The following is a 6,712-nucleotide window of genomic DNA, read 5'->3' as shown; positions in this document are numbered from 1 at the left end:
GATCATCATAATTCAACAGAAACAGATGAGGATAATAGTAGGGCAGATCAACGAAGGAATTCAATTGCAAATGAAATGTTATTTGGCACATTCAAACAATTAAATTAATATGTAAAACTAGTTTCATATTGATACATTTTGTTTTCAATTTCACATTGTATCGAGGATTGGTTTTTTAGATTAATTATGTTATTTACTCTTCATATTTTTCATTAGGATTATGCTTCGTATTGTGGTCTAACAATGTATCATTCTTTAATTTTTATTCCTATGTGCAAAGTCATCATGAGCAAACAGGAAGCTAGTTGTAGTAAAAATGAACAACTTAAACGGTCAGATAAAATGGATTATGCGTACATCCAAGCGATGATTAAACAACAAGAGATAGGCAATAGGGTGAATGGTAGTTTCACACTAACTGCATATGCTCAAACAGTTGAGGAGTTGAACACAAAGCATCAAATGGATATTACCAAAAGTCATTTGAAGAATCGCTACAAAACCTTAAAATCACATTTTTCACAATGGTACGATTTGTTTAAGGGAATTTCATTGAGCGGGTTCTCTTGGAATTCGTCTACTCAACTAATAGAAACGGAGGAAGATGTATGGGATAATTTAATAAAAGTAAGTGTTCCTTTTATGTCTATGTTATTTTTTTTTTAAATATTTTATGTTATCGTTTGCAATATTAATTATTTTTGTGTTGTTAAACAATAAAAACCTGAGGCTGCGTCGTTAAGGACAAAAAGGGTGGCAAACTTCGATGATATGTTGGTATTATTTGCATGGGATAAGGCATCTGGTGCACATGCTGAAACAACGAAAGAAAGAAATGCCCGATTAAATAAAAATGAAAAAAATTCAAGTAGACACAATTGAAGAAATTGATGACATGTTAGCTAACAATGAAATTCATTTGGAGAACAAATATGTTGATCTTGATGATGACATTCAGGATGTTATTCCACCTCCTTTTTCACAAGAGCAGTCTTCAGGTGCAAAGAAGTGTTAGAGTAAAAAGATGAAACTTGAAGACGAAGAAGAAGAAGAAGATTTTAACTCAAAGATAATGAAATCGGTTGATAATGTGGCTGGTGCTATCAGGGAGGGTAATATAATATTTGATAGAGCTTATCCTCGGGAATATACAGGGGAAGAAATTTATAAAGAAATGGAGTTGGTAGGTTTGGAACCCCAAGAATTACCGAGGGCTCTAAATTTGTTGGCAGCAAATCAAGCAAAAGCTAGGACATTGTTAAGTTGTCCCCTTCAGATACGGATAGGTGTCCTCAAAGATATGATGGGTGCACATGATTGAATAACCTTGGGTGATTGTTACTGGATTGATCTTATGCGTTTATGATTTTATTTTTGAGTTGTTTGTGGTTTTCGTTTTGCATCTTGAAAACAATTGAATAACATGCGGTTTTCCTCTTTACAATTTACTTTATATTAATAAAATTGTTTTCTTAATGCTTTAAGTAGAAGGGAGGAAGGGAGAGTTGGTTTTTTTTTTTGTATGGGGGGTAGGGGGGATGGTAGAATGAATGTGGGGATGTAAAGACTTAATATTTACTCAATAACATAAAAGGGTATAATTGTCTTTTTTTTATTTTCTTTTCTTTCCTTTATTGAACTTGAGAGCACCTAAAATGAATACTTTCTTTTCCTTTCTTTCGAACTCGGGAACACTGAATATTTTATTATTTCTATTCCCTTTCTTTTCTTTTCTCTCCTTGCTCTTCCTTTCTTTTCTTTCCTTTAATGGACTCGGGAGTAGGGTGTAAGTATCAATCTTTTTTTTAGACTCTCTCTAGCTCTCTCAGTTTCATACGCCTACACAACACCACAAACAGCCATTCCACAACCCTTATAACTCCCCCCTTAAACACCACCATCATTTCAAACCTCCATCCCATCGTTCCAGCTCAAAAAGAAGAAGGAAGACCGAGGGCAGCCACCACCACCCAACCTCCTGCCGCTACTCTAAATCATATGCCACCACTGCCATCCACCACCTCCACCAGCTGTAGGTACCCTCACCACCTCCATAATATTTTTGTTGTTGGTCTTCTTGTTACCTTTCCTTTATCAAAACCGAAGCACATAACCATTTACGTCTTTTTTTTCAATCGTGTATGGACATCGGACATAGGAGGTATACCCTCCTGTGTAACTCACTCAACTGTGCAAACTTGATTTAATTTTAATTAAAATGAATCCTCAACTTTGGTATTGTAAAGCTTTATCCCCTCCTCCTCAAAAAAATGTTTCAAATCTAGTTCTAAACAATAAAACTTCAATTAAAATATGCAGAATCTACCCAATTATGGAAAAATCTTTTCAATGGAATCCAAAATTTTAATATAAAAAATTCATAAATTCATTTATATATATATATATATATATATATATATATATATATATATATATATATATATATATATATATATATATATATATATATATAGGCCCGGCCCCAATACATGGGCGAGATGGGCTAAGGCCCAGGGCAGCAAATCTAAAGGGGCATCATTTCCGTCCAACAAGTGATTGCATATATAAAGAGTTTAGCCCAATTTTTCTAGCCCATTATGAAAGCTACTAATTTTTATATGTATCGACATAGGATAAATAGTTGGACGGCTGGAGGGCATAGGTGCCAAAATGTGAAATAATTGAAGCTACTTGAAAGATGTAATCAACACCTAGAAAAACTCACTATGTAGAAAGATTGAGGAGTCGATTGTTTCTCTAAATACAATAATCGATGAATCCCCATTTCCAAATCTAATTTCCATTTGTTGATTTCTCATATTCTCCCGATTCCCGATTTGGAGTTCGAACTAAGATTGTTAGTCTCGTGTTTCAGATTTCTCCTATTTTTTGTCACTATTCTAATTCGGTTGGAGTTCGATTATTTGAAACTATAGTCTTGGATTTCATCGATTTGAAGCCTTTAAGTAGGTACATTTTTTGGTCTACTCTCCTATTTTTATTCCCTATTTGTTAGATTCTCCTATTTCTGATTCCCGGTTTTATCACTATTCTCATATTTTTGTTTTGATTTCGAAATTAGGAGTTTAACCACGGTTTCGCTTTCTGATTCCTTGAATTTGTGCTGATTTTTTGATAGTTCATAGCTCCGATTCTCATATGTGAGTTCGAAATTAGGAATTGATAGAGGTATGATTTTTTTGGTTTGCTTTAAACTCCATTTTGTGGTTTCATGTATAAATTTCTAGAGTTTGCCAGCTTCATTTTTTGAATTTAAAAAAATCCACAATCATCCATACCTTAACCTGTAAACGGTAAATTTCAAAATTTAACAGTATTTTGATTCTAGAATCTAGATATTAGCGTGTTGTATGTGATTTTTGATTGGTTTTTACTCTTTTTTTGGTTAATTTATTTCAATCTTACAGATTTTGGGTTTACTTTTGTAAAGTGTGGCTTTTATTGGTTGGACATTGGAGTTTGCACTTTGCAATGTTGTATAAATTTCAAAATGTTTTTTTGTATTTAAGATTTTGTTTACTGTCTTTGCTTGTTCTGATATTGTAGAATGATTGAATCTTTAGAAATAAGTGTTTCAAAGTTGTACATATGTATAAAGACACGACAGAGAAAGAAGATTATGACAATTAATTTTTAGCTTTTGCATATGATAGAATAGTTGATATTTTTTATTTAAAAAATACAGCAAGACAATACTTAAGTGAAGTTTGTAGCTATTAGTTTGTATAAATGTGTGTCTTTTAAACAAAAGGTCCTATTACATTGTTGTTTTCTAAATTATTTGTTGTAAAGATTCGAATTAGATCAACACCATAAAATGGGGCATTATGATACTTTATCGTCGGGGCATGAAAAAACCATTGGACCAGCCCTATATATATATATATATATATATATATATATATATATATATATATATATATATATATATAATAAACCATAAATTAATTAAATTTTTAGAAATTATTAATTATATTTTGATTTAAATAAATTTTCGATTTCTTTAAAAATTTGGAAAATAATAAATTAAAATTTTAGATAAAATTTATTTAAATAAATTATTTACATAAATTTCATATTAACAAAAGTTGAAAACTTATTCAAATAAGTCATTATACTTGCTCAAAATATCAAATTACTCCCAAATATTAATTTATATCGAAATTTTCTAGGAAATCGAGTTAATCCCAGATATTACGACTTCATGATAACAAATTCTGGTTTTTAAAACGACTTGATAACCGCTCGTTAAGGTGAGTGTTATGACCCATTTTTTTTACATTTATATATTTTGGGGGAGAATACATGTACTAAATAATATAAATAACTCAAAAATATTGTTAGAATACCTTTTTAACCGCTTACGGTATGGAAAATCTGGGTTGGAAGGTCTCTTGTGTTGTTGGATTTCAAAACGACATAATTGCTAAAATGGTTGTGCCCTATGGGGTTTTATGTCTGACCCTTGTTTGTGCATGGTGTAACAATTTGTAAAAATTGGTCAGAGTTCGACAGTCAAGTCACCGTGAACCGTTAGGCATTAATGACCAATTGTGTATAATTTTATGTTTATAATGTATATCAAATATATTATATTTTTAATTTCTTTTAAAACATCCTAAACTGCTTAAATCTCCTATCATGAAAGATTGAATCAAAAATCAACAAAAATTAAATCTATTTATGGCGTTAAAAATAAAATGTTACGTTAAATATATTTGAGAGTTATGGATAAGATATTTGAATAGATTATGTTTTTCTGATTTCGTGGATATAAAGAACGCCCAAAATGAAGGTCGTATGAGAAAGTTACGTCTTTTTAAAGTTACAAAAATAATGATTTATCTGACTTTCGTGAGACAAATCGTGAACTGTTTCGTTTGGAATAGCTACGAGTCTCGTAAACTGTTTTTGAACATATTTTTGAATTCAGATTATAGTGTATTATTTTATAATATTTTTAACTTCGACCAAAAACAAATTCGAAAATTCTGTCGAATCCGAAGCAATTAATCGCAAAACTTTAAACATTGATTTCCAGAGTTTGGTATATCCAAATGTAAATTTGTCTGCGTTTTTGAAATCACCACGATTAAGACTATTGGCACACAAGTTCATAAAATATTTTTATTGGTATATCCAAATGTAAATTTGTCTGCGTTTTTGAAATCACCACGATTAAAACTATTGGCACACAAGTTCATAAAATATTTCAGAGTCGGGATCAATGACAAGAAAATCGAGAATTGGAGGTTTCTCACAAAATAATAAATAAATTAATAAAATACTTAGTAATAGATTTTACATGGGAATATGACTTATGAAGGTAATTAACTTTTCGGTATGTTCACATCTGGGTAACTATCTTTTTTTTGTACAAATGTAGGTAACAAACTTGTTGGAAGTGTTCACATATGACCATTATGACCTGCTATAGCAGGTTAAATCCTAAATGTGAACGGTTTCAACAAGTTCGTTACCTAGATGTGTACAAAAAAAAATAGTCACCCAAATATGAACAAAACGAAAAGTAAAAATTAAATTACACGAATGGTCCCTGTGGTTTAGGGGAATTTGTGTTTTTGACCCCTAACTTATTTTTTTTTAACTCGGATGGTCCTTACTGTTTATTTTTGTTGCGCGTTTGGTTCCTGTCTTACCTAATAAAACTATTGTGCCTTATTAATTAATTTTTTAATTAATTTTCTTATTTATGTATTTATTTTTTGTATATTTAAAAAAAAATTAATAGACCACCCTACTGTTTATTATTTAATTAATTTATTTTTTTTAACTCGGATGGTCCCTACTGTTTATTTTTGTTACGCGTTTGGTTCATGTCTTACCTAAAAAGACTATTTTGCCCTTATTAATTGTTTTTAATTAATTTTCTTATTTATATATTTATTTTTTTATATATTTACAAAAATTAATATACCCTACATATCTGTATCTCCTCACCGTAATCCTGAAACCACATTTGAGAAATTTAATTTGAGTCTTACCGGTCACCATCTCATCTCTCATCCTCCCAAACTTCTATTTCTTTTCCATCTTTAGTAACATCGACGTATTCACCATCCTTCTTTTTTTGGTATTTCAACTCTAACAAACCAACATCATAACCTACGGTCTCTTCATCTTTAGTGGGTTGCGGTATTGATTCGACAGAGTTGAAAGACCGAAAAAAGAAGTGATGATGAAGACGTCGATATCACTAAAAATGGAAAATAAATAGAAGTTGAGAAGGATGAGAGACGGGATGGTGAGGAGATACATATATGCGGGGTCTACTAATTTTTCTTAAATACATAAAGCATAAGTACATAAACAAGAAAATTATTTAAAAAAATAAATTAATAAGGGCACAATAGTCTTTTTAGGTAAGACAGAGACCAAGCTCGTAACAAAATTAAACAGTAGGGACCATCCGAGTTAAAAAAATAAATTAATTAAAAAATAAATAGTAGGGATCATCCGAGGAGATACAAATATGTGTGGTCTATTAATTTTTTTAAATATGTAAAAAATAAATACGTAAATAAAAAATTAATTAAAAAATAAATTAATAAGGGCACAATAGTCTTTTTAGTTAAGACAGGGACCAAACGCGCAACAAAAATAAACAATAGGGACCATCCAAGTTAAAAAAATAAGTTAGGGACCAAAAATACAAATTCCCCCAAACCAC

At 30.6% G+C, this 6,712-nt stretch overlaps 1 pseudogene; it reads left to right on the top strand.

Moving 5' to 3' along the window:
- The first annotated feature begins 285 nt into the window (after positions 1-285).
- LOC111890900 (uncharacterized protein At2g29880-like) lies at positions 286-1,321 on the top strand (annotated as a pseudogene).
- Positions 1,322-6,712: the final 5,391 nt, after the last annotated feature.

The sequence above is a fragment of the Lactuca sativa genome, chromosome 1, assembly GCF_002870075.4.
Source record: "Lactuca sativa cultivar Salinas chromosome 1, Lsat_Salinas_v11, whole genome shotgun sequence".
Classification (NCBI taxonomy): Eukaryota; Viridiplantae; Streptophyta; class Magnoliopsida; order Asterales; family Asteraceae; genus Lactuca; species Lactuca sativa.
This window is presented reverse-complemented; position numbering and strand designations above follow the sequence as displayed.